Source organism: Xenopus laevis, chromosome 4S (assembly GCF_017654675.1).
Source record: "Xenopus laevis strain J_2021 chromosome 4S, Xenopus_laevis_v10.1, whole genome shotgun sequence".
Taxonomy (NCBI): domain Eukaryota; kingdom Metazoa; phylum Chordata; class Amphibia; order Anura; family Pipidae; genus Xenopus; species Xenopus laevis.
Window position 1 is genome coordinate 76782796 of NC_054378.1, and position 18280 is coordinate 76801075.

An 18280-nucleotide genomic window follows, 5' to 3' on the forward strand; every position below is an offset into this window, starting at 1 on the left:
TATTCCAGCAAACAACTGAAAAAAGCATATACCATAGAGCCTTATGTACTGGAAGACAGTCCTTATTAACAAGACAAATCCAAAGGAGAAACTAATCTAAGAGGTGACCGTGCATTAATTGAAGGCCAAGTGATGAATTAATTGGGCTGAAGGAGAAATCTGTCCAGGTTATTTTTTAAAATCGGTTTCCAGAGTGGGCTTTATAAAATTAGAGGTATTACCCCGTCACAAACAAGGTTTTTCCTTCTCTATTAATTTTCAATGTAAAAAGCACTGAGCATGTTGTTTAGGTAATATATAAAGCATTTACATTACTTCTAAATTCTATCTTTGAAGTGTTTTAATTTGTATACTGTATAATAATAGCCATTTGCTGCCATCCGCGCTAATGCAGAATATCCTGAGGGTGACAAATCTTCCCTTGTAGGGTCGGTGCGCTGATAATTAACTGTGATTCCACTGATACATAGATGTAAAAAGTATTATATAGTGAAGTGTGCTCCTTTCAGGATAATTATATAGAATTACTGGATCTACTCACAAGGATCTCAGTGGATTCACAGTTAATTATCAGCGCACCGACCCTTGAAATCTTTTTATTCATTCCGTGGACAAGTGGATCCACACCTGCTTTGGTGCTGCTAATTATCCATTTTAAGGGCTCTTACTGACGAGTGGTTATAGCTGCGCCCCCTGTGTTCCGTTTTTTCTGCGTTCAGCCGCAGGGGAGCGCAGGAATAGACGCATTACATTTTTTCCAATGGGGCTGTACTCACACAGGCGCGTGTAGGCGCTGAACACAGGACAAATGCAGCATGTTGTCTCAACCTGCGTTCGGCGCCTACACGCGCCTGTGTGAGTACAGCCCCATTGGAAAAAATGTAATGCGTCTATTCCTGCGCTCCTCTGCGGCTGAACGCAGAAAAATGGAATGCAGGGGACCGCAGCTACAACCGCTCGTCAGTAAGAGCCCTAAAAAGGACTTTTTGCACAGAGCACACACCAGACTCTCATTTATAATAAATCTTCCCTTGTGCCTCTGCCCCTATGGAGATGCTACTGTAGATAGGAGTTTGAGATTAAAATGGGGTCATGGGAGGAGTAAGGTGGGCACATATTATAACTATAGATTTATAGTTACTGTTATATAATATAAATATCAGACCAGAAAATAGGAACTTCCGTTGTCTGGAGCTTGTCAGGCAAAATGAGCTGGAGTTAATTCCATGTACAGAAAAATAAAATATAATCGATATAGCTAAGTGGAATAAAACATGTGACTGGGCTGTGAATTTAGATGGTTTTATCCTTTTTGGGTGGGACAGAATAATTTAAAAAGTCGAAGGAGTCTGTACTTGATGCAATAAAGAAAGGATCAAGGACAGCACTGGGGAGGGGTGTGTGTTTGTCGTAGCCCTATGGATTGGGGTTGCGACTTTTTTGCGAACGGCTGACCAGGTGGGTCCAGTGATGTCTGGAGCACGCCCCATGGAGTTGGAGGTGGGCCAAATGATGTTGGGGGTGGACCCAATAACATTGGGTGCAGGTCTGGTGACGTGGCAATCACAGATTGGCTGTCCTAATTTGGAAATCCAGACAGGCAGTTTTCAGGAGCGCTGTCTGTGTGAAAACAAGTGGCAACCCTACTATGGATAGAGATTTTAGCAGGTTACTTGGGAAATTATCATAGGTGTATGCTACAAAACACCCAGTATAAGTAAGTAGAATGAAGCCTAGTCACTTTTACAAATGGAAGAGACTTCACAACTATGGGTGACTTCCAGACATGGACTGTAATGGAGTAATGGGGAGAAAAGTCAGAAAGAGCTTTATAAGTATGCTAAATGACAACTTTTTATTTGAGGTAGTTAGGGAAAGATTCTCTCTTGGATTTAGTAATAACTAATAATACCTAATTAATCTGTAGCATTTGCATGGGTGGACAATTAGGCAATAGTTATAAAAGGTCTCTCAGACAGACTAAAGTAAAGAACAAAGACAACACTGCAGCAGGTATATGTAAATAGTAAAAATGAATGAAGCAAAAAGGTGTGGGACCCTTAGGGCCAGATTTATTAAGGGTCAAATTGAAAATTCGAATTTTCTAATTTTTTATGGTCAACTGTCAAATTCGACTAGAGAATTATCCAAACTCGATTCGAGTTTTTTAAAAAAAAATTTAAATTCGATTTTGAGATTTATCATACTCTGGCCATTTAAGAATTCAAATTCGACTATTCGCCACCTAAAACCTACCGAATTACTGTATAAGTCAATGGGAGAGGTCCAAGGATCACTTTGTTGATGTTTGTAGCATTCCTGACATTCGAGTTTGAATAGAGTTTCTTTTTAATTCGAAACGAATTTGATTCGAGTTTTCAGATCGGTAAAATTAGTTTTCTTTAATAAATTTCCTTCAGTTGAATTTTGAATTCAATCGTATTTAAGGGAGTTTTAAAAAAAAAAAACTCACATGAATTTGAAATTCGACTCTTGATAATTGTGCCTCCCCGTATCAGAGGAAGGTTGATAAAAGCAAATTAAAAGCAGAGCTTTTGAACTGTTATTTTTCATCTGTTACACAACTGAGGAACCGGTTACATACTCTATAACCATCAGCTATTATTTTATTTATTTTCCAAGAACTCTTTGTTCCATCATGTTTTGGGCCTGGTAGAAGTCATATAGTGCACAGTGGTGTTTTTTTTAAACAAAATGTACTTAACCAAAGATAAATAGAGAGAGAAATATAAATTACATGTTTTTGCAAATTCATGTGTTGAGTTGAACCATAGGGCATTTCTTAACGTTAAGTTCAATTTTAATGTGCATTTTCAGATTCATTTTTAAACACCATGCTGAGTCAACAGACACTACAATCAGATTTTTAATTTTGGCAGCTAACAGTGACTTGAGCTCATCAAGACATTGCTGGCTAATAGAAAACAAATATATATGTATGGAGAATATTATTGATTAAGCCTGGAGCCTAGGGATTTTTACAATAAAGGAGCTGAAACATAGTGAAACACTAAAAAACACATAGGAGCTGATTCACTAAGGGTCAAATATCGAGGGTTAATTAACCCTCGATATTCGACTAGGAACTAAAATCCTTCGACTTCGAATATCGAAGTCGAAGGATTTAGCGCAGATAGTACGATCGAAGGATTATTCCTTCGATCGAACGATTAAATCCTTCGAATCGAATGATTCGAAGGATTTAAATCCAACGATCGAAGGAATATCCTTCGATCAAAAAAAGTTAGGCAAGCCTATGGGGACCTTCCCCATAGGCTAACATTGACTTCGGTAGCTTTTAGATGGCGAACTAGGGGGTCGAAGTTTTTTTTAAAGAGACAGTACTTTGACTATCGAATGGTCGAATAGTCGAACGATTTTTACTTCGAATCCTTCGATTCGAAGTCGTAGTCGTAGTCGAAGGTCGAAGTAGCCCATTCGATGGTCGAAGTAGCCCAAAAAATACTTCGAAATTCGAAGTTTTTTTACTTCGAATCCTTCACTCGAAGTTAGTGAATCGGCCCCTAATTGTTTTTCCATAAATATATATTTATTCTGAATGAGTGAACATCAGGGCATTTTCTTTTTTCTTCCTAATTTTATTTCTATCCACACACACTCCAGATGCCTATGTTTTAACAAAAGAAAGAAACTTAAAAGAAACCAGCATAGTTGGTGCCAAGTAGGTTCAAAGCATGCCCTGATCTGTTTGTGAGGCTGGAACGTCAATAACCAGCTGTGTATTGTAAACAACTTGAATTCATGATTCATATTTAGACACAGTATATTAGGTGCTTTTTCACTTCAAAATCAGCTTTACAGCATCCATTCAAAGTTTGTGAGTGTGTGTGTGGATATTATTTGCATAAATAAAGACTATCCAGAAATGAAGAAATGAATAAAGAAAAATGTTGTTAAATGAGAACTAAATCTTTGACATAAGTGAAGGCCCCGGGGATTCCTTGGTTTTGGCTCAGGAGAGGGGTATTTGTTAAGATTATGGATTCAGAAAAGCACTTTTCTGCACTTGAATGAATGGTTCCAGCACAGAAAAGAGCTGTTTTAATCTAATAATTTTTAACAAGCAGTTATCATTATTAATACATCAGAATCAGATCATTGTTCTGTTGATGGAAAACTCTATGCCCTTTACTCTCTGCTCTTTGTCATATGCAAATTATATGTTATACTCCTCTTTATTACCATCTTAATAGGATGGAGTAAGTATTATTTATTTAAAGAAAGAATTTGTACTTTCATGCTAGGGGCCCACCAGAAAACCTTATACCGTGGGCCCACTTTCTAAACTATTATTCCTCCTCTACTCACTTAACCTCTTTATTCTCCTAGTCTTTTATATCTACTTACTATACTTTATTGTTCCATTATTAAGCCTCTTTTTCCTAAAAAGTAATAGGGAATGACCATGATATATGCCAAATGGTTAAAAGCAAGAGGGCCCAGGAGTTTTCCTGGTATCCCGGCGGGCCAGTCCGACACTGTCTAAATCCATCACTTATTTAGGTATCTGTCATCACTAGATAGGTGTTTCATATTAGCATTACATATCTAATATTTTATATACACCTGTTTTTATGTTTTAATATAACTTAGTTTCAAGAAAATAGTCTTGATAGATAGATAGATGTGATGCATTTAGATAGATATATAGATAGATAGCTGTGATGCATTTAAATGTTTTTCGTAATGGCCTTAAAACCTATTCTGGTGCAGGTTGTTCCACGCTGCAACTCTCTGTTCTAAATGACAATTGTAAAGAAATCTTTCAGACCATTAAAGAGTACAAAAAGTCTCTGTCAAGGGAATATGTGACTCAGGGGAGCTTTGCAGCAGAATAACGCCATCTCTGCCCCTCATTACCTTTATTTTGCAATGACACAGAAGACTTTTATTCAAGTATTTCAATAAATAGATTTGTTGGGAACTGAATGTACAAACTATTCTAAGACTGAATTAGTTAAAGAAATCAGCATTCGTACAAGTGACATTTTTTCACCAGCAAATGTACCTACTGTATTTCTGGCTTGTTCTCTGCTCTCAAAGTGACAGCCCCAGTTAAGTTGCAATTTATTTATTTCAAAGTCTCAAACAAAATTTCATTCTAAAGGCATATGCTATTGACATGCAGAAACTAAAGGTACAAATTTCTCTCTAGGTGAAACTACATGTTCCATTTTGCATTAACTCAAGAATATCCTTTGCCAACTTTCTGGAAAATATAAATATATATATAAACTAATATATTCACAATATTATGACAAGAGAAGGCAAAGAATAGAAAAAATAATACAGAAATATTCTGTGTATTTCCCCTTTGGGGTTAGCTGCTATTTACCTTACTTTTTTGTACAACACAGTTATAAATGTAAAGAAATTTAGATTTTTTAAGCAATCTCTTGTTTTGAGCCAAAATACTTTTAAGATTATAATGGGGGAATCTAATATGTGTTTTTAGCGCAAAAAGTTTGCAGAACTGGAACTGCTGGTAATTTGTCAATAGCTGCAACTGCTATGCTACGCTACCATACCCTGCTATCCAGAAAAATTGAGAGAAAAGAAAAGTACCCTGCTTAACCTAACATATAAAGAGTCACTTCACAACTATTTCTCCTCTATTGGTCAATAATAGTCTTAGGATCGGGAAATCGATTAATCCAAATGACACTAATTAGTCCACCTCATTAGTGTACAAAGTGCAAGTGCTTACAATTAAATTATATATCTAAAGTGCAGTGCAATAATACCGATTCATTCCTTGAGATAATTCATAATTCTAGTTAAAAAACAATCAATTCATTTAAAGATTCATCAACTAAATAGATAATACGCAAATGATCTAAAGGGCTCAATAAATAGTAGTCAAACTAGATTCCCAAATTAATTCTAATAAATAAGTATAAGAGGAGTCAATAACCGTAAAATCTTAGGATAAATTATTCAGCTAACTTGCTCAGGTTTGTGAAAGGAAAGAGAGAAAATGATATAGGATGGTGGAGTTGTCCCAAAAGTTCTCCCTAATGATTTGTATCCGTGGGACACCACCAAGCTGGAGAAGGTTGGGTAACCATGACTGTGGTTTCGTAGATTCAACTTGCCCTAAGCGGTAAAAGAACAAAGTTAGCCTAAAAAAACACAAATCAACTGCCCCTTGGAGTTGTTAAGATAGATACGTTAAGGATAAGGATGAGATTGATCTTGAGCAATAAAGCACCTAATCGCCACCCCTACACAACCATTTCTGGACCAAGAATATTAAAAACCAATTTGTTCAAGTATTAAGTTAAAACCAAATATATCAAATGTATCAAGAGCATAATTCCACCAATGCTTTTTTCTCATTTCTTTAAGGTTTACAATTGAGGAGTTACATGACTTAAAGGTGCTCATAGCTCAGCTCAATCAAATTGTCAGTGGCTGATATGATATGGTACTTACATTATTAATAGAAATTATTATAAAAAAGGGATAAGATACACCCTAGGGTACTTTGAGATCTTAGGGGTAAATTTACTAAAGGGCGAAGTGGCACTTCGCCGCCGATTTACTAACGGTAGCTGTCGTAAATTCGCTGGAGATAGACTCTGGCGCAACTTTGCACTCTCACGCATTTTCGGTCTGGCGAAAGAGCGTTACTATGCAAATTCACCAAGTTTTTGATTGCACTGACCGTTACCTCTATTGACAGACTTGCCTTCGCCACCTCAGACCAGGCGAAGTGCAATAGAGTAGATAGGAGTTTCCCAAAAAAAATGCTGACGTTTTTTCCTATTTAAAGGGTGATAGACTGAAAAAGATCATAATTTTTTTTTGGGGTACCCTCCTTCCCCCCTACATTTGATAACATATGGCAGATAAACTAAACCGTGGTCACATGTGTAGGGCATTATAACAACTTTATATAATTTTATTAAGGTTCCCTGGCCTTGTGTAATGTAATGTATTTGCTGCAGCATATATAGCCATTGTACTTTAACTGCACGCTGTATGCTAATTAGCCAACACTAGCGCAAACTGCCGAGCGTAATTAGCTGGCGTGATTTTGCCAGCGTTTGGTACCCTGTACGCAACTTCGGATCTTCGTGAATTAGCGTTGCCCAGACAAATTTACGTCTGGCGAAGTGTTGCGATGTGCCAGCGCTGGTGAATTTTCGCCGGTTAGTGAATTTGCCCCTTCGTTTTAGAACTTTTTCTGCCATTTGGCTTTTGTTTTGTTTTTTGGGCATGGTATTTAGAGGTGTGGCCTAAAATGGAGTAAGGTCATAACATTTTGTCCCATTGCACATGGCATGGAAAAGGGGCCCACTAATTGAATCTTTGCCCAGGGCCTACCAAGTCCCTGATGATACAGTGTGCACTAAACAAACCATACCTTTCTATCCCTGTGCTGTGTATAGCACAGATTAAATTGTGTTTTAGGTTGATGCATCCCCTTAGTATCTTCTAAGTCCTGCTAATGCATTCGCTTTTTCTCTCCCATTTACACTTTTCAAATTGTTCCTGACACCCTCACTCCACCAGCCCTATACGATTAACAGCCTGCCTGTATTATCCTGTTTAGCTATTGCAATAGATCTGATTTTAGCCTTTTCTCTAACCCAATCACCCAAAAACTGTTTGCTATCATTCATTTGTGATTTTATTATTCTTTTTCCCCCAGGCACTGTATCAACTTCTTTTTTAACAAATAGAGTATAAAAATCAACAGGTTATAGCTATCTGGGAATCATTGAATACACATGCAGAGTCTGGAAAAGGTAGTAAACAATTAATGCTTTGTGCTCCAGAAAGGGCCCACCAAAAATTTTCCAGTATCCTGGCAGGCCATTCCAACCCTGTCAAGCTGCAGGTTTCCAATTCAGGAAATATTCAGAAAACATACCTCCCAACATTTAGGAAACAGAAAGAGGGACAAAAAGATTTGAAGTTTTTTTTTGGCCATGCCCATTTTTGTGGCCACACCCCCTAATTACCATGTTCATTTTACATAATTTGGCATGTTATGCTAGTTTGAACACATTTCTGTGGTTTTATATGTTACTACAGTTTTGCAAATGAAAGTGAATCACCCATTAAGCTGTGAGTCTTCGTTCTTATCAAACTGTTACAAAAGTATGTTAAGAATCTATTCTGGGCTGTCTGCCAAGAGCCAATTAAGTTAGAAACTTTGTATCTGTTTCTGGCTGTTCAGTGCAGCAGATCAAAGAGAAGCTCGGGACTTATCAGTACAAATCCGTGACAGCAGGTTAAGCTGTCAAAAGCGGGACTGTCCCGCTCAAAACGGGACAGTTGGGAGGTATGCAGGAAAGGCTTAACAAAGGAAATATGATACATGGTAGGCTATTGGATAGATGATTATAGTTTAATTCAATGTAGGCCCTGACCAATTATTTTTAAAGAAATCAGAGCCATATTTTAACCAGTTATTTCTAGGTCACAGGAACTACATAATCAGAAAAGAAAGTCAAGGTAAAAAAATTCAGCTCAACCAAAGGCCATCTAGGAACTTCTCATAAGTATGTGCTTAAGCACTGCCAAGATTGTTGCATCTAATTTATGCTGAATTATTAGTAATCTGTGTTTATAAAGCACCAGCATATTCTGCAGCACTGAAGGTTATAAGATAAAGCAAACATACAAAATATATAAAAATACTGTGATATTGGAGGTCCTGCTTACTAGAGCTCATAATTTAAAACATTACCTATGAAAGAACACTTTTTTTTACCTATTTAATACAATGTATATCAAATGGTACTGGTCAATTCACACTGAACATTTTACATGAAACTTTCCATATTGTGTTCATCTCAGTGTTGAAATGAAAAATCTGTTTTTTTAATAGATAACATGCAAATAAGATAATACAGTAAGATTAACTAGTAACATCCCATGGGTCTTAATAAACGGATATGGAAAATACTCTACGCATTTAAGGGATTTAAAAAATACCATTCATTCATACAGCGTTTGATCGATGGATTAAAATCCTTCGAATCGTTCGATTCGAAGGATTTAATCGATTTTTCGTTCGATTGTTTGATCGAACTAATTGCGGTAAATCCTTCGATATTCGAAGTCGAAGGATTTACCTTCGGCAGTCGAATATCGAGGGTAATTAACCCTCGATATTTGACCCTATGTAAATCTGCCCCTTATAGTTCTAAGTCATGGTTACAAATAGCAAGGCATTTTGCCAATGCCAGGAACTCCCTGGTTTAGATCCAGGGACATTCTGCATACTAGTTGTAGCCTGCCAGGTTGTCTAGATGTCCTTTCCGCCACTCTGTGTTTCTTCTTGATAGTTCCCCTTAAAAAGAGGGAACTGTAAAGAAAATGTAAATTTAATATCAGCTTTAGCACACTGAAATAAGAAGTTTTCTAAATATACCGTGTATACTCGAGTATAAGCCGACCCGAGTATAAGCCGAGGTACCTAATTTTACCTACGAAAACTGGGAAAACTTATTGACTCGAGTATAAGCCTAGACACAACTATAGCCGTGTCTCCCAGCAGCGCACATTCCACCAAATCGACCCCCCCAGCGATCAACCGGACTTCTTTGCAAAGTTGATGGTGACAGAGAATTGCCAAATGGATTACTGTGTACATTGTCCCACTGTCCCACTACCATGTGCAGAGGGTGCTGTGTGATATTGCCATCACTGTTAATCTTTCGTATAACCAACAGAGGGCGCTGTGTGATATTGCAGTCACTGTTATTCTTTCATATTACCAACAGAGGGCGCTGTGTGATATTGCAGTCACTGTTAATCTTTCATATAACCAACAGAGGGCACACTGTTATTCTTTCATATAACCAACAGAGGGCACTGTGTGATATTGCAGTCTCTCCCCAACTGTTGGTATAGGAATGATTAAAAGTGACTGGAATCTCAGGTACTCCCAACTGACTCGAGTATAAGCCGAGGTAGACTTTTTCAGCACATTTTGGATGCTGAAAAACTCGGCTTATACTCGAGTATGTACGGTAATCAAATAGAAATTCCGTATTATTTATGAAATAATCAAGTTTATCTTCACTATCCCTCTCTCTGCATCTGTTTCTCTTGATTCTCTCTTCATGCAGCAGTTCGGTGTCAGATATTCATAGACTGTTAGATCCAGTATATCTTATAGGGGGGCTCCTTTTGCCCAGAAAATGTATTAGAGCTCACTCTACAAAAATCACCAGACAACATGTCTCTCTTCATGCAGGATTTGTGCAAAAGGCAGTTATTTTGTTAGATTTTGTTTGTACTAGAATCAGTTATTTGAGTGAGCTCATCTGCATACATCTGCTAGGAAAGGAAAGAATGATTGCAGACATTCAACTTTGCTGTAACACTACCAAACGGTGTCATCCCTATAGAAACAAATCACATTTTTTCTTCCTTTTTTAACTTGAACACTGTTTAAAGGCAATTTATAATTTGTTGCTAAAGGCAATTTAGGAGCTGTGTTAGTCAATAAGCTGTAAAAATGCCAGGCTTTTAAACAAAACAGGGATTGTTTGTCCTTATATTGCATTATATTCAAGCCAACTACATCAAAGTCACCCCAAGGACTACATTTTTACCTGCAATTTATAAATAGGAGCAGTGGCCATCTCCTACCCTTTCCAGGAGAGGATCTCTTATCTTTGTATGAATTTTGTGGTCACAGCCTCATTGCCCTTATTGCACCCCACCTTATGGTTTAAAACTTAGTTGTGAGCACAACTTTCTATTTTTTTTTCATAATCGTTTTATTTCTTTGTGCATTTCAAATGAAGTAACATTTTAACAAACAAAATAAAGTAAATAAAGAAAACAAATGTTAAGTACAGATCAAGTTTTGAAATCAAAATGATGATTAGCATCTTTGAATCTTACCAAAGTGACCATCAAGTCAGTTCAGGGATACCTCCATCTTTAAGAATATAAACAACTTGCTCAGTTTACTTTGTGTAGGTGGCATGCCAAATAATTAGTATTTTATAGTTACAGTAATTGGCTGTTGAGGTAATGACTCCTGGGGGGTTCGGTAGTATCCGTAGCCTCCCGGACAGGTCTGGCGCCTCTTATTAGTTCTGTTTCATACCATGTTGTATGTTGGAAAGTTTGTGTGGTTAACTGTCTAGTAGTTAGTGGTAAAGTACTTATGTAGGTTAACCTATCACAAAATGTTTGTGGGCTTTTCCTTGTTTGTCAAGGTTTCTACCCAGTCTAGTTGTAAGATGTATTGTAATTTTTGTTGTACTAGAGAGATAGGTGGGGGAGATTGGGATAACCACTTATGGAGAATAGCTTTTCTGGCTGCTGTTGCTGCTAGACGTTCTCCTACGTTTTTCTGGTTTAGAGATGTTTATAGTGGACGGGAATTAACTTAATATGGACCATGCAGCGGTGATAACCATAACTTTCCATTTTTGCAAAAATAGTGTCACTAGTCTGCTCAAAACTCACATACATGGTGGTGACCAAAAAGGCATGCACAGCAATATAACGTTTGGGACATAGAATGGATGTTTCCTTTTACAATATCCAGTAGCAGTTGAACATGAATAAATTCTTTGTTGTATTCTATCTATCTAGTTTAGTATAGGCATATATACAGTATTTATATACTGTATAGTTCACAAAGCCAGCACTCACATCACTGAAGTCCTGCTGGCCTGGGTGCAGTTCAGGATAAATCCATAGATCCATAGCAGAGAAGGAATCCACACTCTCACGACTTTAAGGGAAAGACAATATAATATACTTGTGCCCTACACTGGCAAAACTGATGTGTTTATTTAAGAAAAACAACTATAATTTAAATAAACAAGCTGCTGTGTAGCCATGGGGGCAGCTATTCAAGCACAGGACACATAGTAGATAACAGATACGTTTGGAAGAATCTCATTGTATACTACAGAGTTTATCTGTTATCTACTGGGTAACCTGTGCCCTTTCTCCTTTTTTAGCACTAAATGGCTGCCCCCATGGCTACACTGCAGCTTGTTTATAAAAGCCCTGAAGCAAACACAGCAGTTTTACCAGTGTAGCAAAACAGTACATTATATTTCTATTACTTTAGGACATGTTAATTTCTTTGGTGTTACTGTTACTTTAAGGTTAAAAAATAGGTTGTTTATTGGGGGGAGACTAATGTTTCTGCTAATCCACTATATTTTGTCAAAGTGCAAATAACAATACATACACTTGTCTTAAAGGGGTTGTTCACAATCCAAACACTTTTCAGTTCACTTGTCTTCAGATTGTTCACCATAAACAAGGACTTTTTTCATCTTTTATTTTTTATTGTTTCCCAAAATTTAAGTTTAAAGTTTAATATTCCTGTCTTTGGTGTTTCAGTCTGGCAGCTCAGGAGGAATGAAGCCCGTTTAGGGCTGACATGGGGTTAGGCGGGGCCCCCCTTCCTCCCAGGTGTAGCCTAGTCTCTCACTCCCCAGCCCCCAGGTAAGAACAATGGAGGGGGCTAACAGTGAAGGAGAAAAGCGGGACAGGCTAGGGGAGGAGGCAAGGGGAGGAGTGCTGGTACGAAAGGGGTTTTAAGGGGTTGTACAGTAAAATAATTCAGACTTACTTGTGTTTTTTGTCTCAGTGATCAGGGAGCAGATTCTGAATGGTTACAATTTGCTGCATTTATTTGATACATTTCTCAGCAGTATCTGTAGAATATTAGCAACTATTGAATCAATTCTAACAGCTGCCTGTAATGAAACAAAGGGATTCTGCTCAGCAGGGACAACACATATTTCAACTAAATATATCAATTTAAACAGTTAAAGGAAAACTATACCCCCAAAATGAACACTTAACCAACAGATAGTTTACATCATATTAAGTGGCATATTAAAGAATCTTACCAAACTGGAATATATATTTAAGTAAATCTTGCCCTTTTACATTTCTTGCCTTGAACCACCATTTCGTGATGGTCTGTGTCCTGCCTCAGAGATCACCTGACCAGAAATACTACAACTCTAACTGTAACAGGAAGAAGCGTTGAAACAAAAGACAGAACTCTGTCTGTTAATTGGCTCATATGACCTAACAAGTATGGTTTGTTTGGTGTGTTTGTGTGCACAGTGAATCATATGATCCCAGGGGCCAGCTCGTATTTTTTAAAATGGCAATTTTCTATTTATGATTACCCAATGGCACATACTATTAGAAAAGTATATTTACATGAAGCAGGGTTTTACATATGAGCTGTTTTATGCAATATCTTTTTATAGAGACCTACATTATTTGAGGTATACTTTTCCTAAAGAGTCTGCAAACCCCCCCCCCGAGTTGAAAAATTAAACTTTACACTTTAATATTAGAGAAACGGTCACAAATAGAAAATGGAAAGTAATTAGAAAAAGTAATTATTTCTGGAACCAACTGAACTGACTGAACCAACTGAACTTTAAAAACATGTAGTGGTGGAAAAGGTACTAAAATTACAACATCACATGTCACTGGAGTTAGACAGTGTTAACAAAACATCACACAGCATTGTTTGATGTGTAGAAAACCTTCACACTGCATAATAAGAATTGCAAAACTTAGTCAGGCATCTCAATTTAGAGCTAAATCAGAAAGCCAATCTCCGGACCTTAATCCAATAGAAAACTTGTGTTTCTGTGGCAAAACCCAGAAATGCAGAAGAATTGTGGAATGTAACAGGTGCCAGAAGTTGGTCGACTCCATTTAACACAGATGTGCAGCAGTTCACACAAACACTGATTATTCAACTAAATAATTAGTTCAGTGATTCAAATGAAAGCAAAATCTTGAAACATTTTTCAGTTTATACAGTAAATCACGGGTGTCCAAACTTTTTGTAACAACGGCCAGATTTGACGAGGTGAAAATGTGTGATGGCCGACCATTCAGCCTGACATTCTTTGAACCATAAACATCATTTAACTTATTTCAACAAGGAATCACGTAGCCATAGCAATAATATTTGGGCACATTAGTGAAATGATCTGCCACTTTGTCAATACTGCTGCCTGTGTGCTGAAGGTGTAAGCAATAGACACGTAGTGACGTGACGCTCTCATATACTTTTATCAGTTTACTATACTGGCACGTCAATACGTCTATTGCACCTTCAGCCCTACAGAAGTATACAAGAGCGGGGCGTCACTACATACCAGTACGTGTCTATTGCTAACACCTTCAGCACACAGGCAGCAGTATAGACCAAGTGGCAGATCATTTCACTTATGTACCCAAATATTACTGCTACCGCTACGTGTGCTGGAGGGCCGGTGTAAATTTGAAAATGGCCCACAATTGGCCCCCTGGCCTGACTTTGTACATGCCTGCAGTAAATGTTTGAATTTATTAAGAAGAATGCAAACACCACTATTATTTGGACAGCCTAATATTTCATTTTCTTCACTTTCTGTAAAGTAATAACACAAAATTGATACATTTTGTTCATGTTTTGATTTGGAATATAATGTGTAGTGTTCCCAATGAATTTGCGTGTATGGAAATAAAAGCTATAATAAGGATTTTGAGCTTTATTCACTTTTTCAAACACACTACTATTATTCTGAATGTGTATGTGTGTGTGTATTGTGTGTGTATATTGTGTGTATATTGTGCTTGTGTGATAGGTCTGTATAGATATGTATAGGTAAATGTTCCCCTCTATGGAGAAAAACACTACACTATATATAGGAATATAGTGACTTGCATCTGAAGTTGCACACTGCACTTGTGCTCATAAATAATCCCTATAGTTTATTATGAGAGTATTCCAGTTAGAATTTATCAGGTAAGATGTTCAGATCAACATTATCAAATGGAGAATTTTTAATGCTCAATAAAAATAACAAATGGAATTTATGTGTAAAGGACAAAATAAGACTCAATATAATTTGTCAGCTACACATTAGAATTTCAATACAATTTGATTTCCCCTAAATCTGGCAGTAATATTTTTTTACATTAAGGAGATCAGCCAAATCCATCATATAATTGAACATCAGTTAAAGGGGTTGTTCACCTTCCAAACACTTTTTTCAATTTAGTTGTTTTTAGATTGTTCCCTAGAAATAATGACTTTTTCCAATTACTTTCCATTATTTATTTTTTACGTTTTTTCCAAAATCTAAGTTTAAAGTTGAATGTTCCTGTCTCTGGTGTTTGAGTCTGACAGCTCAGTAATCCAGGTGCAGATTCTGAGCTGTTACAATTTTGCAACATTTAGTTGATACATTTCTCAGCAGCATCTCTGGAGTATTAGCAACAATTGTATCAAGTCTAAGAGCTGCCTGTAATGAAACCCAGAGATTCTGCTCAGCAGGGACAAAGATTAGAAATGTATCAACTAAATATATCAATTTAGAACAGTTTACAGGATCGGCGACCCCCCCTCCCAGAGCTGCTTCAGAAGGAGAGAAATTACACTTTATACTTCAATATTAGAAAAACCGTGACACATAGAAAATAGAAAGTCATTGGAAAAAGTCGTTATTTCTGGTGATCTATCTGATAACAACTAGTTGTTTGAAGGTGAACAACCCCTTTAATATAATCTACATATATCTTTTTATTTGCTTGCCAAGTTAGCAAATATTTTTTCTTTGCTCCATTATTGCAGCTGTTATTTCACAGCTGGCATGCTTACCTTAACAGCACCATGGAGTTAGTTCACTGCACACACATTTGTTCAAGGGCTTAAAGATTGGGCAGCTGTCTTGGGAGCCTTGGTACCACATAATGAAAAAAAAATTGCAAAAGGTACAGCCTGGAACTCTCTTGGGGCATCTTCTCCTCTAACTTCAGCCACGATTCCAGGGTTTGTTTACTTTTGTAGTATTCACTGTAGACTTTGGGATGTGCATTTGTTAGTTTCCTACAAAACAGAAAGTACAAAGTATTATCTAGTTGGGGATTGTTCAGAAATAGGCTTAGCTGGACAAAAACTGTCATCAACTGACCATCTCACTGGGCTAGGGATGTGCTCTGCAGCTCAGATCAGATAAGCTCAATTTGGCCCACAACTTAGGCAAATACATAGTTCCATTGATAAGTTGGGTTGAAAAAAGACCAAACTCCCTCAAGATCAACCTGTCCAAATAAAACCCATCGCCCATACATACACACAAACTATGTATACCAATATCTATTAGGTATTAACTGAATCTGCCATTACAACATCATTCGGCCGGGCATTCCACAACCTCACTGCCCTCACTGTGAAGAACCACCTACATTGCTTCAAATGAAAGTTCTGTTCCTCTAGTCTTAAGAGGCGGCCTTTGGTGCGATGATCAATTTTATGGAAAATATCTCCCTGTATATTTCTATAATATCCTCTTTTATACTTGTTTATGTCCCTTCACATCTTTTTTCCAAATAAAAAAACCCCAACCGTGACAGTCTACACTCATAATTTAAATCTTCTGTCCCTTTAAACAGTTTAGTTACACATCTCTGCCCTCTCTCTAGCTCATTATTATCCTTCTTAAGGATTAAAAACCGCACTGTATATGCAAGGTGAGGCCTTACCTGTGACCTATAGAGAGGCAAAATTACATTTTCATCCTTTGATTTAAAGGAGAACTAAAGCCTTACTAAAGAAGTAGGCTAGAAAACCACAGCCCTTTAGTAGTAAAGATCTGTGTCTCCAAAGATGCCCCATATTCTTTTCTGCTGATTCATTGCACATGCTCTGTGCTACTGTCACTAACTAAGCTTAGGGACCTACTCATAATATACTGTACATATAGAATATAAATGTCACAATATAAGGCTGATTAGTAATTAATACAGATAATTACTACAGGGCAGCATAGAAACCAATGCAACTAGTATCAGAATTTAATAATCAGCCCTGTAGTATCATCTAATATTACAGTCAGCCTCATTGTCTGCTTGATAATTTGCAATGACTCCTAAGCTTAGCTTCTCAACAGCTGCTCAGAGCCCACTGACCATGTGAGTGTCGCAGACACTTTCCAAGATGCTGCTGTTGAGAAGATGAAACTTTAGGCTGGTGCAAGTTCAGTATATAAAATATGGCATTTTTAGCCATATTCCTTTTTAGGGGTTAGTTCTCCTTTGAAGGGGACCTGTCACCCAGACATAAAAAGCTGTATAATAAAAGTCCTTTTCAAATTAAATATGAAATCCAAATACTTTTTTTATTAAATCATTCATAGTTGTAAACTAATTTAAGAATCTCAGCTGTCAATCTAATATTGCCTGCCACCTCAATGCCTTACTTTCACTTTCCATTTTGCACTTCCTAGATGTCATTGTTTTCCACACATTCCCACAGTTCTCTTCACCGTTTAATGGTGTAGCCAGTGCATTGGTATGGACATCAGGTCTGCCATTCTGGTGCAAAGTTAATATTTTGAGATGTTGAAATGCTTGCCTTAATAACAGTGTCCACAAAATGGCTTCTATCTTCTTGCTATAATTATGAGTTCCCAGACCAAAGGAAACAAGATTCAAATAATTTATATAGTGCAATTAAAGTTCATTTTGCTTGACTAATGTGATAAAATAAGATTGGGAATAATTTTTTAGAGTGATGGGTCCCCTTTAATGCTCTTTTTTATGCAAGACAGTACTTGTACAGTACAGTATTTGTTTTAGTAGCCACAGAATGGCACTGCCTTGTATTAGACAATTTATCTACAAAAATCCCCAGATCCTTCTAAATTAAGGAAACTACCAACAAATTGCTATTTAGCATATAACTTGCATTTATATCAATTCTACAAAAATGCATAACCTTGAATTCACCAGTTTGCTGCCCAGCTCTCCAATTTAGTCAAAACTCTCTGCATGGAACTTATAGTTTTTAACAATTTATTATTGTCAGTAAAAGTAGAGACAGTACTTACAATGCCAACCTCAAAGTCAATAATAAACACATTAAAAAGCAAAGTACAGACCCCTGCTGTACAACACTGATCCAATTAGAAAATGCCCTATATACTGCCACTCTTTGTGATCTATCCTTCAGTCAGTTTAATTAATTAAAGAGGTATGTCAATTACAAAGCTAAACTCTTTTTTAACTCTGGAATGAATACCATCTGGAATTATTATCCATCAATAGCTATATTACTACAACTGGGTCTATTTAAAAGAAAAATGTCATACTCATGCTTATGGTTAATTGTACAATTGTACTTATGGCAATATCTTCCCCTTCTCCTTGTTTCATCCAAAATCTGAATAAACATAGAATATTTTAAAAAAGGAAACCTTAATATATTATTTCTGTC

The 18280-nt window shown here is 36.9% G+C and overlaps 1 protein-coding gene across 1 annotated transcript in view; it reads left to right on the plus strand.

The window, feature by feature from the left end:
- The window catches only part of shisal2a.S (shisa like 2A S homeolog), a 49606-nt gene that overhangs the window by 4980 nt on the left and 26346 nt on the right, over positions 1-18280 (plus strand). The gene's annotated exons all lie outside the window — the stretch shown is intronic.